The sequence below is a fragment of the Schistocerca serialis genome, chromosome 7 (assembly GCF_023864345.2).
Source record: "Schistocerca serialis cubense isolate TAMUIC-IGC-003099 chromosome 7, iqSchSeri2.2, whole genome shotgun sequence".
NCBI classification, from domain to species: domain Eukaryota; kingdom Metazoa; phylum Arthropoda; class Insecta; order Orthoptera; family Acrididae; genus Schistocerca; species Schistocerca serialis.
The window spans coordinates 603,387,038-603,408,885 of record NC_064644.1 but is presented as its reverse complement, the minus strand read 5'-3'; the positions used below and the strand labels follow the sequence as shown (position 1 = coordinate 603,408,885).

Sequence of the window (21,848 nt, the reverse complement as noted above, 5' to 3'; positions counted from 1 at the left end):
AATTTTGTGTCTACGCGGATGCAACCTGCGCCCCTCTCGTGAGCTTTGCGTAATGAACGTAACGGGTTACGACGATGCCTAGCTTCGTATGAATATCAGAGGAATGGTTTTTGAAGCTGAAAGTAACTCTGAAATGAAATAAATGTGTTGTATTTGGAATTTTAGGTGTACATCGATATCGTGTGACATGTGTAGGAAAGCAGCAGCTGTGCTAACTAAATACAAATAATGGTCGCTAATGCGGTGCGTTTCCAGCTGAAGGGCTCCGATTCACTACTCCATAAGAATAAAGTACCCGAAAAATGCACCAGGCGGCGCCTCCTTAGCTCAGTGGCAGAGCGCTGGTCTAGTAAACCAGAGGTCGTGAGTTCGATCCTCACAGGAGGCAAACGAATTTTGTAACAGCCCCTTCTACCGTAGCCCTTTCGAAAAAAGCGGTCAAGAATAAAAAAAATTATGAATGGGTGCGGTATTTAAGAAATGCTCTCGCAAATGAAAAGTGCGAATGGTGCTATTAAAGTAGGCACCAGAAACTGCTGCTTTTGGCAGTCTCTGGAGAATGCCGACGTGAAATACTTAGTTCTTGTGAAGTATTTTCTACCCCTGGTAGAGACCCTCGCGGTTGTCGTCGTCGTCGTCGGCGCCGCCGCCGCCTTGGTAATAGCGGCAACTCGCCTTTGTATGACATAGGGTGAGGTACCTTCTGCAACCGACTGAGATGGCAGTAAGCGATTGAAGCTGATTTGCAACCTCTTGTTTGATCAGCGTCATAAGGGCTTGAATGTAACTTGCGATGGGACACAGCAAGAAGTAGCATCGCATTTATAGTACTGAAATTGGAGATGGAGAATTGCGTCAAAGATGGGAAATTCATTCCGGCAAGCGTACAAATGGCGAAAATGAGGTGTGTGTGGGGAAGCAGATTGCGCCAGTGACCGTGTGGCCTAATGGATAAGGCGTCGGACTTCGGATCCGAAGATTGCTGGTTCGAATCCTGTCACGGTCGACTTTTTCCAGTTCTGCAAAAGATGCATGCTGTTTTGCTGTGTTGTTTGAGTACTACAAAACTAGTTGAAAGTTGCTGCTGTCCGCTTCCTGGCTGCAAACCGGCGTCTACCTGAAGCACAAGCAAGACAAGGGTGTTCTGTAGCGAAATTTTCGGCACTGTTTCGATCAGGAGAGTTTTTGTTGGAACTACTGCGTCTGATTCAGGACCCAAGAGCTACGCCACAGGCGTCTGCGCACAGTCGAGCATGTGTGTTGAATAACGGTGCTGATAGCCACGTATCATTTCAAGTAGATTTGATTCCTTTCGGACACAATTTTTCATTGAATAGGATTGTAGCTCATTTGTGGCAGCAGGAAATAAGCTGTAGTGAAAAGGACCTTTCATAGATGGTCGCAGGTCCCATAAGTATTGTATGGCTCGTAATGCGTTGTGTGGAGCCCGGCTAGCTCAGTCGGTAGAGCATGAGACTCTTAATCTCAGGGTCGTGGGTTCGAGCCCCACGCTGGGCGGCGCGAAATTTTGTGTCTACGCGGATGCAACCTGCGCCCCTCTCGTGAGCTTTGCGTAATGAACGTAACGGGTTACGACGATGCCTAGCTTCGTATGAATATCAGAGGAATGGTTTTTGAAGCTGAAAGTAACTCTGAAATGAAATAAATGTGTTGTATTTGGAATTTTAGGTGTACATCGATATCGTGTGAGATGTGTAGGAAAGCAGCAGCTGTGCTAACTAAATACAAATAATGGTCGCTAATGCGGTGCGTTTCCAGCTGAAGGGCTCCGATTCACTACTCCATAAGAATAAAGTACCCGAAAAATGCACCAGGCGGCGCCTCCTTAGCTCAGTGGCAGAGCGCTGGTCTAGTAAACCAGAGGTCGTGAGTTCGATCCTCACAGGAGGCAAACGAATTTTGTAACAGCCCCTTCTACCGTAGCCCTTTCGAAAAAAGCGGTCAAGAATAAAAAAAATTATGAATGGGTGCGGTATTTAAGAAATGCTCTCGCAAATGAAAAGTGCGAATGGTGCTATTAAAGTAGGCACCAGAAACTGCTGCTTTTGGCAGTCTCTGGAGAATGCCGACGTGAAATACTTAGTTCTTGTGAAGTATTTTCTACCCCTGGTAGAGACCCTCGCGGTTGTCGTCGTCGTCGTCATGTAACTTGCGATGGGACACAGCAAGAAGTAGCGTCGCATTTTTAGTACTGAAATTGGAGATGGAGAATTGCGTCAAAGATGGGAAATTCATTCCGGCAAGCGTACAAATGGCGAAAATGAGGTGTGTGTGGGGAAGCAGATTGCGCCAGTGACCGTGTGGCCTAATGGATAAGGCGTCGGACTTCGGATCCGAAGATTGCAGGTTCGAATCCTGTCACGGTCGACTTTTTCCAGTTCTGCAAAAGATGCATGCTGTTTTGCTGTGTTGTTTGAGTACTACAAAACTAGTTGAAAGTTGCTGCTGTCCGCTTCCTGGCTGCAAACCGGCGTCTACCTGAAGCACAAGCAAGACAAGGGGGTTCTGTAGCGAAATTTTCGGCACTGTTTCGATCAGGAGAGTTTTTGTTGGAACTACTGCGTCTGATTCAGGACCCAAGAGCTACGCCACAGGCGTCTGCGCACAGTCGAGCATGTGTGTTGAATAACGGTGCTGATAGCCACGTATCATTTCAAGTAGATTTGATTCCTTTCGGACACAATTTTTCATTGAATAGGATTGTAGCTCATTTGTGGCAGCAGGAAATAAGCTGTAGTGAAAAGGACCTTTCATAGATGGTCGCAGGTCCCATAAGTAATGTATGGCTCGTAATGCGTTGTGTGGAGCCCGGCTAGCTCAGTCGGTAGAGCATGAGACTCTTAATCTCAGGGTCGTGGGTTCGAGCCCCACGCTGGGCGGCGCGAAATTTTGTGTCTACGCGGATGCAACCTGCGCCCCTCTCGTGAGCTTTGCGTAATGAACGTAACGGGTTACGACGATGCCTAGCTTCGTATGAATCTCAGAGGAATGGTTTTTGAAGCTGAAAGTAACTCTGAAATGAAATAAATGTGTTGTATTTGGAATTTTAGGTGTACATCGATATCGTGTGAGATGTGTAGGAAAGCAGCAGCTGTGCTAACTACACTCCTGGAATTGGAAAAAAGAACACATTGACACCGGTGTGTCAGACCCACCATACTTGCTCCGGACACTGCGAGAGAGCTGTACAAGCAATGATCACACGCACGGCACAGCGGACACACCAGGAACCGCGGTGTTGGCCGTCGAATGGCGCTAGCTGCGCAGCATTTGTGCACCGCCGCCATCAGTGTCAGCCAGTTTGCCGTGGCATACGGAGCTCCATCGCAGTCTTTAACACTGGTAGCATGCCGCGACAGCGTGGACGTGAACCGTATGTGCAGTTGACGGACTTTGAGCGAGGGCGTATAGTGGGCATGCGGGAGGCCGGGTGGACGTACCGCCGAATTGCTCAACACGTGGGGCGTGAGGTCTCCACAGTACATCGATGTTGTCGCCAGTGGTCGGCGGAAGGTGCACGTGCCCGTCGACCTGGGACCGGACCGCAGCGACGCACGGATGCACGCCAAGACCGTAGGATCCTACGCAGTGCCGTAGGGGACCGCACCGCCACTTCCCAGCAAATTAGGGACACTGTTGCTGCTGGGGTATCGGCGAGGACCATTCGCAACCGTCTCCATGAAGCTGGGCTACGGTCCCGCACACCGTTAGGCCGTCTTCCGCTCACGCCCCAACATCGTGCAGCCCGCCTCCAGTGGTGTCGCGACAGGCGTGAATGGAGGGACGAATGGAGACGTGTCGTCTTCAGCGATGAGAGTCGCTTCTGCCTTGGTGCCAATGATGGTCGTATGCGTGTTTGGCGCCGTGCAGGTGAGCGCCACAATCAAGACTGCATACGACCGAGGCACACAGGGCCAACACCCGGCATCGTGGTGTGGGGAGCGATCTCCTACACTGGCCGTACACCACTGGTGATCGTCGAGGGGACACTGAATAGTGCACGGTACATCCAAACCGTCATCGAACCCATCGTTCTACCATTCCTAGACCGGCAAGGGAACTTGCTGTTCCAACAGGACAATGCACGTCCGCATGTATCCCGTGCCACCCAACGTGCTCTAGAAGGTGTAAGTCAACTACCCTGGCCAGCAAGATCTCCGGATCTGTCCCCCATTGAGCATGTTTGGAACTGGATGAAGCGTCGTCTCACGCGGTCTGCACGTCCAGCACAAACGCTGGTCCAACTGAGGCGCCAGGTGGAAATGGCATGGCAAGCCGTTCCACAGGACTACATCCAGCATCTCTACGATCGTCTCCATGGGAGAATAGCAGCCTGCATTGCTGCGAAAGGTGGATATACACTGTACTAGTGCCGACATTGTGCATGCTCTGTTGCCTGTGTCTATGTGCCTGTGGTTCTGTCAGTGTGATCATGTGATGTATCTGACCCCAGGAATGTGTCAATAAAATTTCCCCTTCCTGGGACAATGAATTCACGGTGTTCTTATTTCAATTTCCAGGAGTGTAAATACAAATAATGGTCGCTAATGCGGTGCGTTTCCAGCTGAAGGGCTCCGATTCACTACTCCATAAGAATAAAGTACCCGAAAAATGCACCAGGCGGCGCCTCCTTAGCTCAGTGGCAGAGCGCTGGTCTAGTAAACCAGAGGTCGTGAGTTCGATCCTCACAGGAGGCAAACGAATTTTGTAACAGCCCCTTCTACCGTAGCCCTTTCGAAAAAAGCGGTCAAGAATAAAAAAAATTATGAATGGGTGCGGTATTTAAGAAATGCTCTCGCAAATGAAAAGTGCGAATGGTGCTATTAAAGTAGGCACCAGAAACTGCTGCTTTTGGCAGTCTCTGGAGAATGCCGACGTGAAATACTTAGTTCTTGTGAAGTATTTTCTACCCCTGGTAGAGACCCTCGCGGTTGTCGTCGTCGTCGTCGGCGCCGCCGCCGCCTTGGTAATAGCGGCAACTCGCCTTTGTATGACATAGGGTGAGGTACCTTCTGCAACCGACTGAGATGGCAGTAAGCGATTGAAGCTGATTTGCAACCTCTTGTTTGATCAGCGTCATAATGGCTTGAATGTAACTTGCGATGGGACACAGCAAGAAGTAGCATCGCATTTAAAGTACTGAAATTGGAGATGGAGAATTGCGTCAAAGATGGGAAATTCATTCCGGCAATCGTACAAATGGCGAAAATGAGGTGTGTGTGGGGAAGCAGATTGCGCCAGTGACCGTGTGGCCTAATGGATAAGGCGTCGGACTTCGAATCCGAAGATTGCAGGTTCGAATCCTGTCACGGTCGACTTTTTCCAGTTCTGCAAAAGATGCATGCTGTTTTGCTGTGTTGTTTGAGTACTACAAAACTAGTTGAAAGTTGCTGCTGTCCGCTTCCTGGCTGCAAACCGGCGTCTACCTGAAGCACAAGCAAGACAAGGGGGTTCTGTAGCGAAATTTTCGGCACTGTTTCGATCAGGAGAGTTTTTGTTGGAACTACTGCGTCTGATTCAGGACCCAAGAGCTACGCCACAGGCGTCTGCGCACAGTCGAGCATGTGTGTTGAATAACGGTGCTGATAGCCACGTATCATTTCAAGTAGATTTGATTCCTTTCGGACACAATTTTTCATTGAATAGGATTGTAGCTCATTTGTGGCAGCAGGAAATAAGCTGTAGTGAAAAGGACCTTTCATAGATGGTCGCAGGTCCCATAAGTATTGTATGGCTCGTAATGCGTTGTGTGGAGCCCGGCTAGCTCAGTCGGTAGAGCATGAGACTCTTAATCTCAGGGTCGTGGGTTCGAGCCCCACGCTGGGCGGCGCGAAATTTTGTGTCTACGCGGATGCAACCTGCGCCCCTCTCGTGAGCTTTGCGTAATGAACGTAACGGGTTACGACGATGCCTAGCTTCGTATGAATATCAGAGGAATGGTTTTTGAAGCTGAAAGTAACTCTGAAATGAAATAAATGTGTTGTATTTGGAATTTTAGGTGTACATCGATATCGTGTGACATGTGTAGGAAAGCAGCAGCTGTGCTAACTAAATACAAATAATGGTCGCTAATGCGGTGCGTTTCCAGCTGAAGGGCTCCGATTCACTACTCCATAAGAATAAAGTACCCGAAAAATGCACCAGGCGGCGTCTCCTTAGCTCAGTGGCAGAGCGCTGGTCTAGTAAACCAGAGGTCGTGAGTTCGATCCTCACAGGAGGCAAACGAATTTTGTAACAGCCCCTTCTACCGTAGCCCTTTCGAAAAAAGCGGTCAAGAATAAAAAAAATTATGAATGGGTGCGGTATTTAAGAAATGCTCTCGCAAATGAAAAGTGCGAATGGTGCTATTAAAGTAGGCACCAGAAACTGCTGCTTTTGGCAGTCTCTGGAGAATGCCGACGTGAAATACTTAGTTCTTGTGAAGTATTTTCTACCCCTGGTAGAGACCCTCGCGGTTGTCGTCGTCGTCGTCGGCGCCGCCGCCGCCTTGGTAATAGCGGCAACTCGCCTTTGTATGACATAGGGTGAGGTACCTTCTGCAACCGACTGAGATGGCAGTAAGCGATTGAAGCTGATTTGCAACCTCTTGTTTGATCAGCGTCATAAGGGCTTGAATGTAACTTACGATGGGACACAGCAAGAAGTAGCATCGCATTTATAGTACTGAAATTGGAGATGGAGAATTGCGTCAAAGATGGGAAATTCATTCCGGCAAGCGTACAAATGGCGAAAATGAGGTGTGTGTGGGGAAGCAGAATGCGCCAGTGACCGTGTGGCCTAATGGATAAGGCGTCGGACTTCGGATCCGAAAATTGCAGGTTCGAATCCTGTCACGGTCGACTTTTTCCAGTTCTGCAAAAGATGCATGCTGTTTTGCTGTGTTGTTTGAGTACTACAAAACTAGTTGAAAGTTGCTGCTGTCCGCTTCCTGGCTGCAAACCGGCGTCTACCTGAAGCACAAGCAAGACAAGGGGGTTCTGTAGCGAAATTTTCGGCACTGTTTCGATCAGGAGAGTTTTTGTTGGAACTACTGCGTCTGATTCAGGACCCAAGAGCTACGCCACAGGCGTCTGCGCACAGTCGAGCATGTGTGTTGAATAACGGTGCTGATAGCCACGTATCATTTCAAGTAGATTTGATTCCTTTCGGACACAATTTTTCATTGAATAGGATTGTAGCTCATTTGTGGCAGCAGGAAATAAGCTGTAGTGAAAAGGACCTTCCATAGATGGTCGCAGGTCCCATAAGTATTGTATGGCTCGTAATGCGTTGTGTGGAGCCCAGCTAGCTAAGTCGGTAGAGCATGAGACTCTTAATCTCAGGGTCGTGGGTTCGAGCCCCACGCTGGGCGGCGCGAAATTTTGTGTCTACGCGGATGCAACCTGCGCCCCTCTCGTGAGCTTTGCGTAATGAACGTAACGGGTTACGACGATGCCTAGCTTCGTATGAATATCAGAGGAATGGTTTTTGAAGCTGAAAGTAACTCTGAAATAAAATAAATGTGTTGTATTTGGAATTTTAGGTGTACATCGATATCGTGTGAGATGTGTAGGAAAGCAGCAGCTGTGCTAACTAAATACAAATAATGGTCGCTAATGCGGTGCGTTTCCAGCTGAAGGGCTCCGATTCACTACTCCATAAGAATAAAGTACCCGAAAAATGCACCAGGCGGCGTCTCCTTAGCTCAGTGGCAGAGCGCTGGTCTAGTAAACCAGAGGTCGTGAGTTCGATCCTCACAGGAGGCAAACGAATTTTGTAACAGCCCCTTCTACCGTAGCCCTTTCGAAAAAAGCGGTCAAGAATAAAAAAAATTATGAATGGGTGCGGTATTTAAGAAATGCTCTCGCAAATGAAAAGTGCGAATGGTGCTATTAAAGTAGGCACCAGAAACTGCTGCTTTTGGCAGTCTCTGGAGAATGCCGACGTGAAATACTTAGTTCTTGTGAAGTATTTTCTACCCCTGGTAGAGACCCTCGGGGTTGTCGTCGTCGTCGTCGGCGCCGCCGCCGCCTTGGTAATAGCGGCAACTCGCCTTTGTATGACATAGGGTGAGGTACCTTCTGCAACCGACTGAGATGGCAGTAAGCGATTGAAGCTGATTTGCAACCTCTTGTTTGATCAGCGTCATAAGGGCTTGAATGTAACTTGCGATGGGACACAGCAAGAAGTAGCATCGCATTTATAGTACTGAAATTGGAGATGGAGAATTGCGTCAAAGATGGGAAATTCATTCCGGCAAGCGTACAAATGGCGAAAATGAGGTGTGTGTGGGGAAGCAGAATGCGCCAGTGACCGTGTGGCCTAATGGATAAGGCGTCGGACTTCGGATCCGAAGATTGCAGGTTCGAATCCTGTCACGGTCGACTTTTTCCAGTTCTGCAAAAGATGCATGCTGTTTTGCTGTGTTGTTTGAGTACTACAAAACTAGTTGAAAGTTGCTGCTGTCCGCTTCCTGGCTGCAAACCGGCGTCTACCTGAAGCACAAGCAAGACAAGGGGGTTCTGTAGCGAAATTTTCGGCACTGTTTCGATCAGGAGAGTTTTTGTTGGAACTACTGCGTCTGATTCAGGACCCAAGAGCTACGCCACAGGCGTCTGCGCACAGTCGAGCATGTGTGTTGAATAACGGTGCTGATAGCCACGTATCATTTCAAGTAGATTTGATTCCTTTCGGACACAATTTTTCATTGAATAGGATTGTAGCTCAATTGTGGCAGCAGGAAATAAGCTGTAGTGAAAAGGACCTTCCATAGATGGTCGCAGGTCCCATAAGTATTGTATGGCTCGTAATGCGTTGTGTGGAGCCCGGCTAGCTCAGTCGGTAGAGCATGAGACTCTTAATCTCAGGGTCGTGGGTTCGAGCCCCACGCTGGGCGGCGCGAAATTTTGTGTCTACGCGGATGCAACCTGCGCCCCTCTCGTGAGCTTTGCGTAATGAACGTAACGGGTTACGACGATGCCTAGCTTCGTATGAATCTCAGAGGAATGGTTTTTGAAGCTGAAAGTAACTCTGAAATAAAATAAATGTGTTGTATTTGGAATTTTAGGTGTACATCGATATCGTGTGAGATGTGTAGGAAAGCAGCAGCTGTGCTAACTAAATACAAATAATGGTCGCTAATGCGGTGCGTTTCCAGCTGAAGGGCTCCGATTCACTACTCCATAAGAATAAAGTACCCGAAAAATGCACCAGGCGGCGCCTCCTTAGCTCAGTGGTAGAGCGCTGGTCTAGTAAACCAGAGGTCGTGAGTTCGATCCTCACAGGAGGCAAACGAATTTTGTAACAGCCCCTTCTACCGTAGCCCTTTCGAAAAAAGCGGTCAAGAATAAAAAAAATTATGAATGGGTGCGGTATTTAAGAAATGCTCTCGCAAATGAAAAGTGCGAATGGTGCTATTAAAGTAGGCACCAGAAACTGCTGCTTTTGGCAGTCTCTGGAGAATGCCGACGTGAAATACTTAGTTCTTGTGAAGTATTTTCTACCCCTGGTAGAGACCCACGCGGTTGTCGTCGTCGTCGGCGCCGCCGCCGCCTTGGTAATAGCGGCAACTCGCCTTTGTATGACATAGGGTGAGGTACCTTCTGCAACCGACTGAGATGGCAGTAAGCGATTGAAGCTGATTTGCAACCTCTTGTTTGATCAGCGTCATAATGGCTTGAATGTAACTTGCGATGGGACACAGCAAGAAGTAGCATCGCATTTAAAGTACTGAAATTGGAGATGGAGAATTGCGTCAAAGATGGGAAATTCATTCCGGCAATCGTACAAATGGCGAAAATGAGGTGTGTGTGGGGAAGCAGATTGCGCCAGTGACCGTGTGGCCTAATGGATAAGGCGTCGGACTTCGAATCCGAAGATTGCAGGTTCGAATCCTGTCACGGTCGACTTTTTCCAGTTCTGCAAAAGATGCATGCTGTTTTGCTGTGTTGTTTGAGTACTACAAAACTAGTTGAAAGTTGCTGCTGTCCGCTTCCTGGCTGCAAACCGGCGTCTACCTGAAGCACAAGCAAGACAAGGGGGTTCTGTAGCGAAATTTTCGGCACTGTTTCGATCAGGAGAGTTTTTGTTGGAACTACTGCGTCTGATTCAGGACCCAAGAGCTACGCCACAGGCGTCTGCGCACAGTCGAGCATGTGTGTTGAATAACGGTGCTGATAGCCACGTATCATTTCAAGTAGATTTGATTCCTTTCGGACACAATTTTTCATTGAATAGGATTGTAGCTCATTTGTGGCAGCAGGAAATAAGCTGTAGTGAAAAGGACCTTTCATAGATGGTCGCAGGTCCCATAAGTATTGTATGGCTCGTAATGCGTTGTGTGGAGCCCGGCTAGCTCAGTCGGTAGAGCATGAGACTCTTAATCTCAGGGTCGTGGGTTCGAGCCCCACGCTGGGCGGCGCGAAATTTTGTGTCTACGCGGATGCAACCTGCGCCCCTCTCGTGAGCTTTGCGTAATGAACGTAACGGGTTACGACGATGCCTAGCTTCGTATGAATATCAGAGGAATGGTTTTTGAAGCTGAAAGTAACTCTGAAATGAAATAAATGTGTTGTATTTGGAATTTTAGGTGTACATCGATATCGTGTGAGATGTGTAGGAAAGCAGCAGCTGTGCTAACTAAATACAAATAATGGTCGCTAATGCGGTGCGTTTCCAGCTGAAGGGCTCCGATTCACTACTCCATAAGAATAAAGTACCCGAAAAATGCACCAGGCGGCGTCTCCTTAGCTCAGTGGCAGAGCGCTGGTCTAGTAAACCAGAGGTCGTGAGTTCGATCCTCACAGGAGGCAAACGAATTTTGTAACAGCCCCTTCTACCGTAGCCCTTTCGAAAAAAGCGGTCAAGAATAAAAAAAATTATGAATGGGTGCGGTATTTAAGAAATGCTCTCGCAAATGAAAAGTGCGAATGGTGCTATTAAAGTAGGCACCAGAAACTGCTGCTTTTGGCAGTCTCTGGAGAATGCCGACGTGAAATACTTAGTTCTTGTGAAGTATTTTCTACCCCTGGTAGAGACCCTCGCGGTTGTCGTCGTCGTCGTCGTCGGCGCCGCCGCCGCCTTGGTAATAGCGGCAACTCGCCTTTGTATGACATAGGGTGAGGTACCTTCTGCAACCGACTGAGATGGCAGTAAGCGATTGAAGCTGATTTGCAACCTCTTGTTTGATCAGCGTCATAAGGGCTTGAATGTAACTTGCGATGGGACACAGCAAGAAGTAGCATCGCATTTATAGTACTGAAATTGGAGATGGAGAATTGCGTCAAAGATGGGAAATTCATTCCGGCAAGCGTACAAATGGCGAAAATGAGGTGTGTGTGGGGAAGCAGAATGCGCCAGTGACCGTGTGGCCTAATGGATAAGGCGTCGGACTTCGGATCCGAAGATTGCAGGTTCGAATCCTGTCACGGTCGACTTTTTCCAGTTCTGCAAAAGATGCATGCTGTTTTGCTGTGTTGTTTGAGTACTACAAAACTAGTTGAAAGTTGCTGCTGTCCGCTTCCTGGCTGCAAACCGGCGTCTACCTGAAGCACAAGCAAGACAAGGGGGTTCTGTAGCGAAATTTTCGGCACTGTTTCGATCAGGAGAGTTTTTGTTGGAACTACTGCGTCTGATTCAGGACCCAAGAGCTACGCCACAGGCGTCTGCGCACAGTCGAGCATGTGTGTTGAATAACGGTGCTGATAGCCACGTATCATTTCAAGTAGATTTGATTCCTTTCGGACACAATTTTTCATTGAATAGGATTGTAGCTCATTTGTGGCAGCAGGAAATAAGCTGTAGTGAAAAGGACCTTTCATAGATGGTCGCAGGTCCCATAAGTATTGTATGGCTCGTAATGCGTTGTGTGGAGCCCGGCTAGCTCAGTCGGTAGAGCATGAGACTCTTAATCTCAGGGTCGTGGGTTCGAGCCCCACGCTGGGCGGCGCGAAATTTTGTGTCTACGCGGATGCAACCTGCGCCCCTCTCGTGAGCTTTGCGTAATGAACGTAACGGGTTACGACGATGCCTAGCTTCGTATGAATATCAGAGGAATGGTTTTTGAAGCTGAAAGTAACTCTGAAATGAAATAAATGTGTTGTATTTGGAATTTTAGGTGTACATCGATATCGTGTGAGATGTGTAGGAAAGCAGCAGCTGTGCTAACTAAATACAAATAATGGTCGCTAATGCGGTGCGTTTCCAGCTGAAGGGCTCCGATTCACTACTCCATAAGAATAAAGTACCCGAAAAATGCACCAGGCGGCGTCTCCTTAGCTCAGTGGCAGAGCGCTGGTCTAGTAAACCAGAGGTCGTGAGTTCGATCCTCACAGGAGGCAAACGAATTTTGTAACAGCCCCTTCTACCGTAGCCCTTTCGAAAAAAGCGGTCAAGAATAAAAAAAATTATGAATGGGTGCGGTATTTAAGAAATGCTCTCGCAAATGAAAAGTGCGAATGGTGCTATTAAAGTAGGCACCAGAAACTGCTGCTTTTGGCAGTCTCTGGAGAATGCCGACGTGAAATACTTAGTTCTTGTGAAGTATTTTCTACCCCTGGTAGAGACCCTCGCGGTTGTCGTCGTCGTCGGCGCCGCCGCCGCCGCCTTGGTAATAGCGGCAACTCGCCTTTGTATGACATAGGGTGAGGTACCTTCTGCAACCGACTGAGATGGCAGTAAGCGATTGAAGCTGATTTGCAACCTCTTGTTTGATCAGCGTCATAAGGGCTTGAATGTAACTTGCGATGGGACACAGCAAGAAGTAGCATCGCATTTATAGTACTGAAATTGGAGATGGAGAATTGCGTCAAAGATGGGAAATTCATTCCGGCAAGCGTACAAATGGCGAAAATGAGGTGTGTGTGGGGAAGCAGAATGCGCCAGTGACCGTGTGGCCTAATGGATAAGGCGTCGGACTTCGGATCCGAAGATTGCAGGTTCGAATCCTGTCACGGTCGACTTTTTCCAGTTCTGCAAAAGATGCATGCTGTTTTGCTGTGTTGTTTGAGTACTACAAAACTAGTTGAAAGTTGCTGCTGTCCGCTTCCTGGCTGCAAACCGGCGTCTACCTGAAGCACAAGCAAGACAAGGGGGTTCTGTAGCGAAATTTTCGGCACTGTTTCGATCAGGAGAGTTTTTGTTGGAACTACTGCGTCTGATTCAGGACCCAAGAGCTACGCCACAGGCGTCTGCGCACAGTCGAGCATGTGTGTTGAATAACGGTGCTGATAGCCACGTATCATTTCAAGTAGATTTGATTCCTTTCGGACACAATTTTTCATTGAATAGGATTGTAGCTCATTTGTGGCAGCAGGAAATAAGCTGTAGTGAAAAGGACCTTCCATAGATGGTCGCAGGTCCCATAAGTATTGTATGGCTCGTAATGCGTTGTGTGGAGCCCGGCTAGCTCAGTCGGTAGAGCATGAGACTCTTAATCTCAGGGTCGTGGGTTCGAGCCCCACGCTGGGCGGCGCGAAATTTTGTGTCTACGCGGATGCAACCTGCGCCCCTCTCGTGAGCTTTGCGTAATGAACGTAACGGGTTACGACGATGCCTAGCTTCGTATGAATATCAGAGGAATGGTTTTTGAAGCTGAAAGTAACTCTGAAATGAAATAAATGTGTTGTATTTGGAATTTTAGGTGTACATCGATATCGTGTGAGATGTGTAGGAAAGCAGCAGCTGTGCTAACTAAATACAAATAATGGTCGCTAATGCGGTGCGTTTCCAGCTGAAGGGCTCCGATTCACTACTCCATAAGAATAAAGTACCCGAAAAATGCACCAGGCGGCGTCTCCTTAGCTCAGTGGCAGAGCGCTGGTCTAGTAAACCAGAGGTCGTGAGTTCGATCCTCACAGGAGGCAAACGAATTTTGTAACAGCCCCTTCTACCGTAGCCCTTTCGAAAAAAGCGGTCAAGAATAAAAAAAATTATGAATGGGTGCGGTATTTAAGAAATGCTCTCGCAAATGAAAAGTGCGAATGGTGCTATTAAAGTAGGCACCAGAAACTGCTGCTTTTGGCAGTCTCTGGAGAATGCCGACGTGAAATACTTAGTTCTTGTGAAGTATTTTCTACCCCTGGTAGAGACCCTCGCGGTTGTCGTCGTCGTCGGCGCCGCCGCCGCCGCCTTGGTAATAGCGGCAACTCGCCTTTGTATGACATAGGGTGAGGTACCTTCTGCAACCGACTGAGATGGCAGTAAGCGATTGAAGCTGATTTGCAACCTCTTGTTTGATCAGCGTCATAAGGGCTTGAATGTAACTTGCGATGGGACACAGCAAGAAGTAGCATCGCATTTATAGTACTGAAATTGGAGATGGAGAATTGCGTCAAAGATGGGAAATTCATTCCGGCAAGCGTACAAATGGCGAAAATGAGGTGTGTGTGGGGAAGCAGAATGCGCCAGTGACCGTGTGGCCTAATGGATAAGGCGTCGGACTTCGGATCCGAAGATTGCAGGTTCGAATCCTGTCACGGTCGACTTTTTCCAGTTCTGCAAAAGATGCATGCTGTTTTGCTGTGTTGTTTGAGTACTACAAAACTAGTTGAAAGTTGCTGCTGTCCGCTTCCTGGCTGCAAACCGGCGTCTACCTGAAGCACAAGCAAGACAAGGGGGTTCTGTAGCGAAATTTTCGGCACTGTTTCGATCAGGAGAGTTTTTGTTGGAACTACTGCGTCTGATTCAGGACCCAAGAGCTACGCCACAGGCGTCTGCGCACAGTCGAGCATGTGTGTTGAATAACGGTGCTGATAGCCACGTATCATTTCAAGTAGATTTGATTCCTTTCGGACACAATTTTTCATTGAATAGGATTGTAGCTCATTTGTGGCAGCAGGAAATAAGCTGTAGTGAAAAGGACCTTCCATAGATGGTCGCAGGTCCCATAAGTATTGTATGGCTCGTAATGCGTTGTGTGGAGCCCGGCTAGCTCAGTCGGTAGAGCATGAGACTCTTAATCTCAGGGTCGTGGGTTCGAGCCCCACGCTGGGCGGCGCGAAATTTTGTGTCTACGCGGATGCAACCTGCGCCCCTCTCGTGAGCTTTGCGTAATGAACGTAACGGGTTACGACGATGCCTAGCTTCGTATGAATATCAGAGGAATGGTTTTTGAAGCTGAAAGTAACTCTGAAATGAAATAAATGTGTTGTATTTGGAATTTTAGGTGTACATCGATATCGTGTGAGATGTGTAGGAAAGCAGCAGCTGTGCTAACTAAATACAAATAATGGTCGCTAATGCGGTGCGTTTCCAGCTGAAGGGCTCCGATTCACTACTCCATAAGAATAAAGTACCCGAAAAATGCACCAGGCGGCGTCTCCTTAGCTCAGTGGCAGAGCGCTGGTCTAGTAAACCAGAGGTCGTGAGTTCGATCCTCACAGGAGGCAAACGAATTTTGTAACAGCCCCTTCTACCGTAGCCCTTTCGAAAAAAGCGGTCAAGAATAAAAAAAATTATGAATGGGTGCGGTATTTAAGAAATGCTCTCGCAAATGAAAAGTGCGAATGGTGCTATTAAAGTAGGCACCAGAAACTGCTGCTTTTGGCAGTCTCTGGAGAATGCCGACGTGAAATACTTAGTTCTTGTGAAGTATTTTCTACCCCTGGTAGAGACCCTCGCGGTTGTCGTCGTCGTCGTCGTCGGCGCCGCCGCCGCCTTGGTAATAGCGGCAACTCGCCTTTGTATGACATAGGGTGAGGTACCTTCTGCAACCGACTGAGATGGCAGTAAGCGATTGAAGCTGATTTGCAACCTCTTGTTTGATCAGCGTCATAAGGGCTTGAATGTAACTTGCGATGGGACACAGCAAGAAGTAGCATCGCATTTATAGTACTGAAATTGGAGATGGAGAATTGCGTCAAAGATGGGAAATTCATTCCGGCAAGCGTACAAATGGCGAAAATGAGGTGTGTGTGGGGAAGCAGAATGCGCCAGTGACCGTGTGGCCTAATGGATAAGGCGTCGGACTTCGGATCCGAAGATTGCAGGTTCGAATCCTGTCACGGTCGACTTTTTCCAGTTCTGCAAAAGATGCATGCTGTTTTGCTGTGTTGTTTGAGTACTACAAAACTAGTTGAAAGTTGCTGCTGTCCGCTTCCTGGCTGCAAACCGGCGTCTACCTGAAGCACAAGCAAGACAAGGGGGTTCTGTAGCGAAATTTTCGGCACTGTTTCGATCAGGAGAGTTTTTGTTGGAACTACTGCGTCTGATTCAGGACCCAAGAGCTACGCCACAGGCGTCTGCGCACAGTCGAGCATGTGTGTTGAATAACGGTGCTGATAGCCACGTATCATTTCAAGTAGATTTGATTCCTTTCGGACACAATTTTTCATTGAATAGGATTGTAGCTCATTTGTGGCAGCAGGAAATAAGCTGTAGTGAAAAGGACCTTTCATAGATGGTCGCAGGTCCCATAAGTATTGTATGGCTCGTAATGCGTTGTGTGGAGCCCGGCTAGCTCAGTCGGTAGAGCATGAGACTCTTAATCTCAGGGTCGTGGGTTCGAGCCCCACGCTGGGCGGCGCGAAATTTTGTGTCTACGCGGATGCAACCTGCGCCCCTCTCGTGAGCTTTGCGTAATGAACGTAACGGGTTACGACGATGCCTAGCTTCGTATGAATATCAGAGGAATGGTTTTTGAAGCTGAAAGTAACTCTGAAATGAAATAAATGTGTTGTATTTGGAATTTTAGGTGTACATCGATATCGTGTGAGATGTGTAGGAAAGCAGCAGCTGTGCTAACTAAATACAAATAATGGTCGCTAATGCGGTGCGTTTCCAGCTGAAGGGCTCCGATTCACTACTCCATAAGAATAAAGTACCCGAAAAATGCACCAGGCGGCGTCTCCTTAGCTCAGTGGCAGAGCGCTGGTCTAGTAAACCAGAGGTCGTGAGTTCGATCCTCACAGGAGGCAAACGAATTTTGTAACAGCCCCTTCTACCGTAGCCCTTTCGAAAAAAGCGGTCAAGAATAAAAAAAATTATGAATGGGTGCGGTATTTAAGAAATGCTCTCGCAAATGAAAAGTGCGAATGGTGCTATTAAAGTAGGCACCAGAAACTGCTGCTTTTGGCAGTCTCTGGAGAATGCCGACGTGAAATACTTAGTTCTTGTGAAGTATTTTCTACCCCTGGTAGAGACCCTCGCGGTTGTCGTCGTCGTCGGCGCCGCCGCCGCCGCCTTGGTAATAGCGGCAACTCGCCTTTGTATGACATAGGGTGAGGTACCTTCTGCAACCGACTGAGATGGCAGTAAGCGATTGAAGCTGATTTGCAACCTCTTGTTTGATCAGCGTCATAAGGGCTTGAATGTAACTTGCGATGGGACACAGCAAGAAGTAGCATCGCATTTATAGTACTGAAATTGGAGATGGAGAATTGCGTCAAAGATGGGAAATTCATTCCGGCAAGCGTACAAATGGCGAAAATGAGGTGTGTGTGGGGAAGCAGAATGCGCCAGTGACCGTGTGGCCTAATGGATAAGGCGTCGGACTTCGGATCCGAAGATTGCAGGTTCGAATCCTGTCACGGTCGACTTTTTCCAGTTCTGCAAAAGATGCATGCTGTTTTGCTGTGTTGTTTGAGTACTACAAAACTAGTTGAAAGTTGCTGCTGTCCGCTTCCTGGCTGCAAACCGGCGTCTACCTGAAGCACAAGCAAGACAAGGGGGTTCTGTAGCGAAATTTTCGGCACTGTTTCGATCAGGAGAGTTTTTGTTGGAACTACTGCGTCTGATTCAGGACCCAAGAGCTACGCCACAGGCGTCTGCGCACAGTCGAGCATGTGTGTTGAATAACGGTGCTGATAGCCACGTATCATTTCAAGTAGATTTGATTCCTTTCGGACACAATTTTTCATTGAATAGGATTGTAGCTCATTTGTGGCAGCAGGAAATAAGCTGTAGTGAAAAGGACCTTCCATAGATGGTCGCAGGTCCCATAAGTATTGTATGGCTCGTAATGCGTTGTGTGGAGCCCGGCTAGCTCAGTCGGTAGAGCATGAGACTCTCAATCTCAGGGTCGTGGGTTCGAGCCCCACGCTGGGCGGCGCGAAATTTTGTGTCTACGCGGATGCAACCTGCGCCCCTCTCGTGAGCTTTGCGTAATGAACGTAACGGGTTACGACGATGCCTAGCTTCGTATGAATATCAGAGGAATGGTTTTTGAAGCTGAAAGTAACTCTGAAATAAAATAAATGTGTTGTATTTGGAATTTTAGGTGTACATCGATATCGTGTGAGATGTGTAGGAAAGCAGCAGCTGTGCTAACTAAATACAAATAATGGTCGCTAATGCGGTGCGTTTCCAGCTGAAGGGCTCCGATTCACTACTCCATAAGAATAAAGTACCCGGAAAATGCACTAGGCGGCGTCTCCTTAGCTCAGTGGCAGAGCGCTGGTCTAGTAAACCAGAGGTCGTGAGTTCGATCCTCACAGGAGGCAAACGAATTTTGTAACAGCCCCTTCTACCGTAGCCCTTTCGAAAAAAGCGGTCAAGAATAAAAAAAATTATGAATGGGTGCGGTATTTAAGAAATGCTCTCGCAAATGAAAAGTGCGAATGGTGCTATTAAAGTAGGCACCAGAAACTGCTGCTTTTGGCAGTCTCTGGAGAATGCCGACGTGAAATACTTAGTTCTTGTGAAGTATTTTCTACCCCTGGTAGAGACCCTCGCGGTTGTCGTCGTCGTCGTCGGCGCCGCCGCCGCCTTGGTAATAGCGGCAACTCGCCTTTGTATGACATAGGGTGAGGTACCTTCTGCAACCGACTGAGATGGCAGTAAGCGATTGAAGCTGATTTGCAACCTCTTGTTTGATCAGCGTCATAAGGGCTTGAATGTAACTTGCGATGGGACACAGCAAGAAGTAGCATCGCATTTATAGTACTGAAATTGGAGATGGAGAATTGCGTCAAAGATGGGAAATTCATTCCGGCAAGCGTACAAATGGCGAAAATGAGGTGTGTGTGGGGAAGCAGAATGCGCCAGTGACCGTGTGGCCTAATGGATAAGGCGTCGGACTTCGGATCCGAAGATTGCAGGTTCGAATCCTGTCACGGTCGACTTTTTCCAGTTCTGCAAAAGATGCATGCTGTTTTGCTGTGTTGTTTGAGTACTACAAAACTAGTTGAAAGTTGCTGCTGTCCGCTTCCTGGCTGCAAACCGGCGTCTACCTGAAGCACAAGCAGACAAGGGGGTTCTGTAGCGAAATTTTCGGCACTGTTTCGATCAGGAGAGTTTTTGTTGGAACTACTGCGTCTGATTCAGGACCCAAGAGCTACGCCACAGGCGTCTGCGCACAGTCGAGCATGTGTGTTGAATAACGGTGCTGATAGCCACGTATCATTTCAAGTAGATTTGATTCCTTTCGGACACAATTTTTCATTGAATAGGATTGTAGCTCATTTGTGGCAGCAGGAAATAAGCTGTAGTGAAAAGGACCTTCCATAGATGGTTGCAGGTCCCATAAGTATTGTATGGCTCGTAATGCGTTGTGTGGAGCCCGGCTAGCTAAGTCGGTAGAGCATGAGACTCTTAATCTCAGGGTCGTGGGTTCGAGCCCCACGCTGGGCGGCGCGAAATTTTGTGTCTACGCGGATGCAACCTGCGCCCCTCTCGTGAGCTTTGCGTAATGAACGTAACGGGTTACGACGATGCCTAGCTTCGTATGAATATCAGAGGAATGGTTTTTGAAGCTGAAAGTAACTCTGAAATAAAATAAATGTGTTGTTTTGGAATTTTAGGTGTACATCGATATCGTGTGAGATGTGTAGGAAAGCAGCAGCTGTGCTAACTAAATACAAATAATGGTCGCTAACGCGGTGCGTTTCCAGCTGAAGGGCTCCGATTCACTAGTCCATAAGAATAAAGTACCCGAAAAATGCACCAGGCGGCGCCTCCTTAGCTCAGTGGCAGAGCGCTGGTCTAGTAAACCAGAGGTCGTGAGTTCGATCCTCACAGGAGGCAAACGAATTTTGTAACAGCCCCTTCTACCGTAGCCCTTTCGAAAAAAGCGGTCAAGAATAAAAAAAATTATGAATGGGTGCGGTGTTTAAGAAATGCTCTCGCAAATGAAAAGTGCGAATGGTGCTATTAAAGTAGGCACCAGAAACTGCTGCTTTTGGCAGTCTCTGGAGAATGCCGACGTGAAATACTTAGTTCTTGTGAAGTATTTTCTACCCCTGGTAGAGACCCTCGCGGTTGTCGTCGTCGTCGTCGGCGCCGCCGCCGCCTTGGTAATAGCGGCAACTCGCCTTTGTATGACATAGGGTGAGGTACCTTCTGCAACCGACTGAGATGGCAGTAAGCGATTGAAGCTGATTTGCAACCTCTTGTTTGATCAGCGTCATAAGGGCTTGAATGTAACTTGCGATGGGACACAGCAAGAAGTAGCATCGCATTTATAGTACTGAAATTGGAGATGGAGAATTGCGTCAAAGATGGGAAATTCATTCCGGCAAGCGTACAAATGGCGAAAATGAGGTGTGTGTGGGGAAGCAGAATGCGCCAGTGACCGTGTGGCCTAATGGATAAGGCGTCGGACTTCGGATCCGAAGATTGCAGGTTCGAATCCTGTCACGGTCGACTTTTTCCAGTTCTGCAAAAGATGCATGCTGTTTTGCTGTGTTGTTTGAGTACTACAAAACTAGTTGAAAGTTGCTGCTGTCCGCTTCCTGGCTGCAAACCGGCGTCTACCTGAAGCACAAGCAAGACAAGGGGGTTCTGTAGCGAAATTTTCGGCACTGTTTCGATCAGGAGAGTTTTTGTTGGAACTACTGCGTCTGATTCAGGACCCAAGAGCTACGCCACAGGCGTCTGCGCACAGTCGAGCATGTGTGTTGAATAACGGTGCTGATAGCCCCGTATCATTTCAAGTAGATTTGATTCCTTTCGGACACAATTTTTCATTGAATAGGATTGTAGCTCATTTGTGGCAGCAGGAAATAAGCTGTAGTGAAAAGGACCTTCCATAGATGGTCGCAGGTCCCATAAGTATTGTATGGCTCGTAATGCGTTGTGTGGAGCCCGGCTAGCTCAGTCGGTAGAGCATGAGACTCTTAATCTCAGGGTCGTGGGTTCGAGCCCCACGCTGGGCGGCGCGAAATTTTGTGTCTACGCGGATGCAACCTGCGCCCCTCTCGTGAGCTTTGCGTAATGAACGTAACGGGTTACGACGATGCCTAGCTTCGTATGAATATCAGAGGAATGGTTTTTGAAGCTGAAAGTAACTCTGAAATAAAATAAATGTGTTGTATTTGGAATTTTAGGTGTACATCGATATCGTGTGAGATGTGTAGGAAAGCAGCAGCTGTGCTAACTAAATACAAATAATGGTCGCTAATGCGGTGCGTTTCCAGCTGAAGGGCTCCGATTCACTACTCCATAAGAATAAAGTACCCGAAAAATGCACCAGGCGGCGTCTCCTTAGCTCAGTGGCAGAGCGCTGGTCTAGTAAACCAGAGGTCGTGAGTTCGATCCTCACAGGAGGCAAACGAATTTTGTAACAGCCCCTTCTACCGTAGCCCTTTCGAAAAAAGCGGTCAAGAATAAAAAAAATTATGAATGGGTGCGGTATTTAAGAAATGCTCTCGCAAATGAAAAGTGCGAATGGTGCTATTAAAGTAGGCACCAGAAACTGCTGCTTTTGGCAGTCTCTGGAGAATGCCGACGTGAAATACTTAGTTCTTGTGAAGTATTTTCTACCCCTGGTAGAGACCCTCGCGGTTGTCGTCGTCGTCGGCGCCGCCGCCGCCTTGGTAATAGCGGCAACTCGCCTTTGTATGACATAGGGTGAGGTACCTTCTGCAACCGACTGAGATGGCAGTAAGCGATTGAAGCTGATTTGCAACCTCTTG

The 21,848-nt window shown here is 48.0% G+C and overlaps 40 non-coding genes across 40 annotated transcripts; all 40 read left to right on the top strand.

The window, feature by feature from the left end:
• The first annotated feature begins 316 nt into the window (after positions 1-316).
• On the top strand, positions 317-388 carry Trnat-agu (transfer RNA threonine (anticodon AGU)). The gene has a single exon. It is a non-coding gene; the product is annotated as a tRNA-Thr (tRNA).
• A 545-nt stretch (positions 389-933) lies between these two features.
• On the top strand, positions 934-1,006 carry Trnar-ucg (transfer RNA arginine (anticodon UCG)). The gene has a single exon. It is a non-coding gene; the product is annotated as a tRNA-Arg (tRNA).
• Positions 1,007-1,445: 439 nt separating this feature from the next.
• Trnak-cuu (transfer RNA lysine (anticodon CUU)) lies at positions 1,446-1,518 on the top strand. The gene has a single exon. It is a non-coding gene; the product is annotated as a tRNA-Lys (tRNA).
• A 322-nt stretch (positions 1,519-1,840) lies between these two features.
• Trnat-agu (transfer RNA threonine (anticodon AGU)) lies at positions 1,841-1,912 on the top strand. The gene has a single exon. It is a non-coding gene; the product is annotated as a tRNA-Thr (tRNA).
• A 403-nt stretch (positions 1,913-2,315) lies between these two features.
• Trnar-ucg (transfer RNA arginine (anticodon UCG)) lies at positions 2,316-2,388 on the top strand. The gene has a single exon. It is a non-coding gene; the product is annotated as a tRNA-Arg (tRNA).
• Positions 2,389-2,827: 439 nt separating this feature from the next.
• On the top strand, positions 2,828-2,900 carry Trnak-cuu (transfer RNA lysine (anticodon CUU)). Its single transcript has one exon. It is a non-coding gene; the product is annotated as a tRNA-Lys (tRNA).
• Positions 2,901-4,646: 1,746 nt separating this feature from the next.
• Positions 4,647-4,718, top strand: Trnat-agu (transfer RNA threonine (anticodon AGU)). Its single transcript has one exon. It is a non-coding gene; the product is annotated as a tRNA-Thr (tRNA).
• A 545-nt stretch (positions 4,719-5,263) lies between these two features.
• On the top strand, positions 5,264-5,336 carry Trnar-ucg (transfer RNA arginine (anticodon UCG)). Its single transcript has one exon. It is a non-coding gene; the product is annotated as a tRNA-Arg (tRNA).
• Positions 5,337-5,775: 439 nt separating this feature from the next.
• Positions 5,776-5,848, top strand: Trnak-cuu (transfer RNA lysine (anticodon CUU)). The gene has a single exon. It is a non-coding gene; the product is annotated as a tRNA-Lys (tRNA).
• Positions 5,849-6,170: 322 nt separating this feature from the next.
• Trnat-agu (transfer RNA threonine (anticodon AGU)) lies at positions 6,171-6,242 on the top strand. Its single transcript has one exon. It is a non-coding gene; the product is annotated as a tRNA-Thr (tRNA).
• A 545-nt stretch (positions 6,243-6,787) lies between these two features.
• Trnar-ucg (transfer RNA arginine (anticodon UCG)) lies at positions 6,788-6,860 on the top strand. Its single transcript has one exon. It is a non-coding gene; the product is annotated as a tRNA-Arg (tRNA).
• A 439-nt stretch (positions 6,861-7,299) lies between these two features.
• Positions 7,300-7,372, top strand: Trnak-cuu (transfer RNA lysine (anticodon CUU)). The gene has a single exon. It is a non-coding gene; the product is annotated as a tRNA-Lys (tRNA).
• Positions 7,373-7,694: 322 nt separating this feature from the next.
• Positions 7,695-7,766, top strand: Trnat-agu (transfer RNA threonine (anticodon AGU)). The gene has a single exon. It is a non-coding gene; the product is annotated as a tRNA-Thr (tRNA).
• Positions 7,767-8,311: 545 nt separating this feature from the next.
• Positions 8,312-8,384, top strand: Trnar-ucg (transfer RNA arginine (anticodon UCG)). The gene has a single exon. It is a non-coding gene; the product is annotated as a tRNA-Arg (tRNA).
• Positions 8,385-8,823: 439 nt separating this feature from the next.
• On the top strand, positions 8,824-8,896 carry Trnak-cuu (transfer RNA lysine (anticodon CUU)). Its single transcript has one exon. It is a non-coding gene; the product is annotated as a tRNA-Lys (tRNA).
• Positions 8,897-9,218: 322 nt separating this feature from the next.
• Positions 9,219-9,290, top strand: Trnat-agu (transfer RNA threonine (anticodon AGU)). The gene has a single exon. It is a non-coding gene; the product is annotated as a tRNA-Thr (tRNA).
• Positions 9,291-9,832: 542 nt separating this feature from the next.
• Positions 9,833-9,905, top strand: Trnar-ucg (transfer RNA arginine (anticodon UCG)). Its single transcript has one exon. It is a non-coding gene; the product is annotated as a tRNA-Arg (tRNA).
• Positions 9,906-10,344: 439 nt separating this feature from the next.
• Trnak-cuu (transfer RNA lysine (anticodon CUU)) lies at positions 10,345-10,417 on the top strand. The gene has a single exon. It is a non-coding gene; the product is annotated as a tRNA-Lys (tRNA).
• A 322-nt stretch (positions 10,418-10,739) lies between these two features.
• Positions 10,740-10,811, top strand: Trnat-agu (transfer RNA threonine (anticodon AGU)). Its single transcript has one exon. It is a non-coding gene; the product is annotated as a tRNA-Thr (tRNA).
• A 548-nt stretch (positions 10,812-11,359) lies between these two features.
• Trnar-ucg (transfer RNA arginine (anticodon UCG)) lies at positions 11,360-11,432 on the top strand. Its single transcript has one exon. It is a non-coding gene; the product is annotated as a tRNA-Arg (tRNA).
• A 439-nt stretch (positions 11,433-11,871) lies between these two features.
• Positions 11,872-11,944, top strand: Trnak-cuu (transfer RNA lysine (anticodon CUU)). The gene has a single exon. It is a non-coding gene; the product is annotated as a tRNA-Lys (tRNA).
• Positions 11,945-12,266: 322 nt separating this feature from the next.
• Positions 12,267-12,338, top strand: Trnat-agu (transfer RNA threonine (anticodon AGU)). The gene has a single exon. It is a non-coding gene; the product is annotated as a tRNA-Thr (tRNA).
• A 545-nt stretch (positions 12,339-12,883) lies between these two features.
• Positions 12,884-12,956, top strand: Trnar-ucg (transfer RNA arginine (anticodon UCG)). Its single transcript has one exon. It is a non-coding gene; the product is annotated as a tRNA-Arg (tRNA).
• Positions 12,957-13,395: 439 nt separating this feature from the next.
• Trnak-cuu (transfer RNA lysine (anticodon CUU)) lies at positions 13,396-13,468 on the top strand. The gene has a single exon. It is a non-coding gene; the product is annotated as a tRNA-Lys (tRNA).
• A 322-nt stretch (positions 13,469-13,790) lies between these two features.
• Positions 13,791-13,862, top strand: Trnat-agu (transfer RNA threonine (anticodon AGU)). The gene has a single exon. It is a non-coding gene; the product is annotated as a tRNA-Thr (tRNA).
• A 545-nt stretch (positions 13,863-14,407) lies between these two features.
• On the top strand, positions 14,408-14,480 carry Trnar-ucg (transfer RNA arginine (anticodon UCG)). Its single transcript has one exon. It is a non-coding gene; the product is annotated as a tRNA-Arg (tRNA).
• Positions 14,481-14,919: 439 nt separating this feature from the next.
• On the top strand, positions 14,920-14,992 carry Trnak-cuu (transfer RNA lysine (anticodon CUU)). Its single transcript has one exon. It is a non-coding gene; the product is annotated as a tRNA-Lys (tRNA).
• Positions 14,993-15,314: 322 nt separating this feature from the next.
• Positions 15,315-15,386, top strand: Trnat-agu (transfer RNA threonine (anticodon AGU)). The gene has a single exon. It is a non-coding gene; the product is annotated as a tRNA-Thr (tRNA).
• Positions 15,387-15,934: 548 nt separating this feature from the next.
• Positions 15,935-16,007, top strand: Trnar-ucg (transfer RNA arginine (anticodon UCG)). The gene has a single exon. It is a non-coding gene; the product is annotated as a tRNA-Arg (tRNA).
• A 439-nt stretch (positions 16,008-16,446) lies between these two features.
• On the top strand, positions 16,447-16,519 carry Trnak-cuu (transfer RNA lysine (anticodon CUU)). Its single transcript has one exon. It is a non-coding gene; the product is annotated as a tRNA-Lys (tRNA).
• A 322-nt stretch (positions 16,520-16,841) lies between these two features.
• Positions 16,842-16,913, top strand: Trnat-agu (transfer RNA threonine (anticodon AGU)). The gene has a single exon. It is a non-coding gene; the product is annotated as a tRNA-Thr (tRNA).
• Positions 16,914-17,458: 545 nt separating this feature from the next.
• On the top strand, positions 17,459-17,531 carry Trnar-ucg (transfer RNA arginine (anticodon UCG)). Its single transcript has one exon. It is a non-coding gene; the product is annotated as a tRNA-Arg (tRNA).
• Positions 17,532-17,970: 439 nt separating this feature from the next.
• Trnae-cuc (transfer RNA glutamic acid (anticodon CUC)) lies at positions 17,971-18,043 on the top strand. Its single transcript has one exon. It is a non-coding gene; the product is annotated as a tRNA-Glu (tRNA).
• A 322-nt stretch (positions 18,044-18,365) lies between these two features.
• Trnat-agu (transfer RNA threonine (anticodon AGU)) lies at positions 18,366-18,437 on the top strand. Its single transcript has one exon. It is a non-coding gene; the product is annotated as a tRNA-Thr (tRNA).
• Positions 18,438-18,982: 545 nt separating this feature from the next.
• Positions 18,983-19,055, top strand: Trnar-ucg (transfer RNA arginine (anticodon UCG)). The gene has a single exon. It is a non-coding gene; the product is annotated as a tRNA-Arg (tRNA).
• A 438-nt stretch (positions 19,056-19,493) lies between these two features.
• Positions 19,494-19,566, top strand: Trnak-cuu (transfer RNA lysine (anticodon CUU)). Its single transcript has one exon. It is a non-coding gene; the product is annotated as a tRNA-Lys (tRNA).
• Positions 19,567-19,887: 321 nt separating this feature from the next.
• On the top strand, positions 19,888-19,959 carry Trnat-agu (transfer RNA threonine (anticodon AGU)). The gene has a single exon. It is a non-coding gene; the product is annotated as a tRNA-Thr (tRNA).
• Positions 19,960-20,504: 545 nt separating this feature from the next.
• Trnar-ucg (transfer RNA arginine (anticodon UCG)) lies at positions 20,505-20,577 on the top strand. The gene has a single exon. It is a non-coding gene; the product is annotated as a tRNA-Arg (tRNA).
• A 439-nt stretch (positions 20,578-21,016) lies between these two features.
• On the top strand, positions 21,017-21,089 carry Trnak-cuu (transfer RNA lysine (anticodon CUU)). Its single transcript has one exon. It is a non-coding gene; the product is annotated as a tRNA-Lys (tRNA).
• Positions 21,090-21,411: 322 nt separating this feature from the next.
• Trnat-agu (transfer RNA threonine (anticodon AGU)) lies at positions 21,412-21,483 on the top strand. Its single transcript has one exon. It is a non-coding gene; the product is annotated as a tRNA-Thr (tRNA).
• The last annotated feature ends 365 nt before the right edge of the window (positions 21,484-21,848 follow it).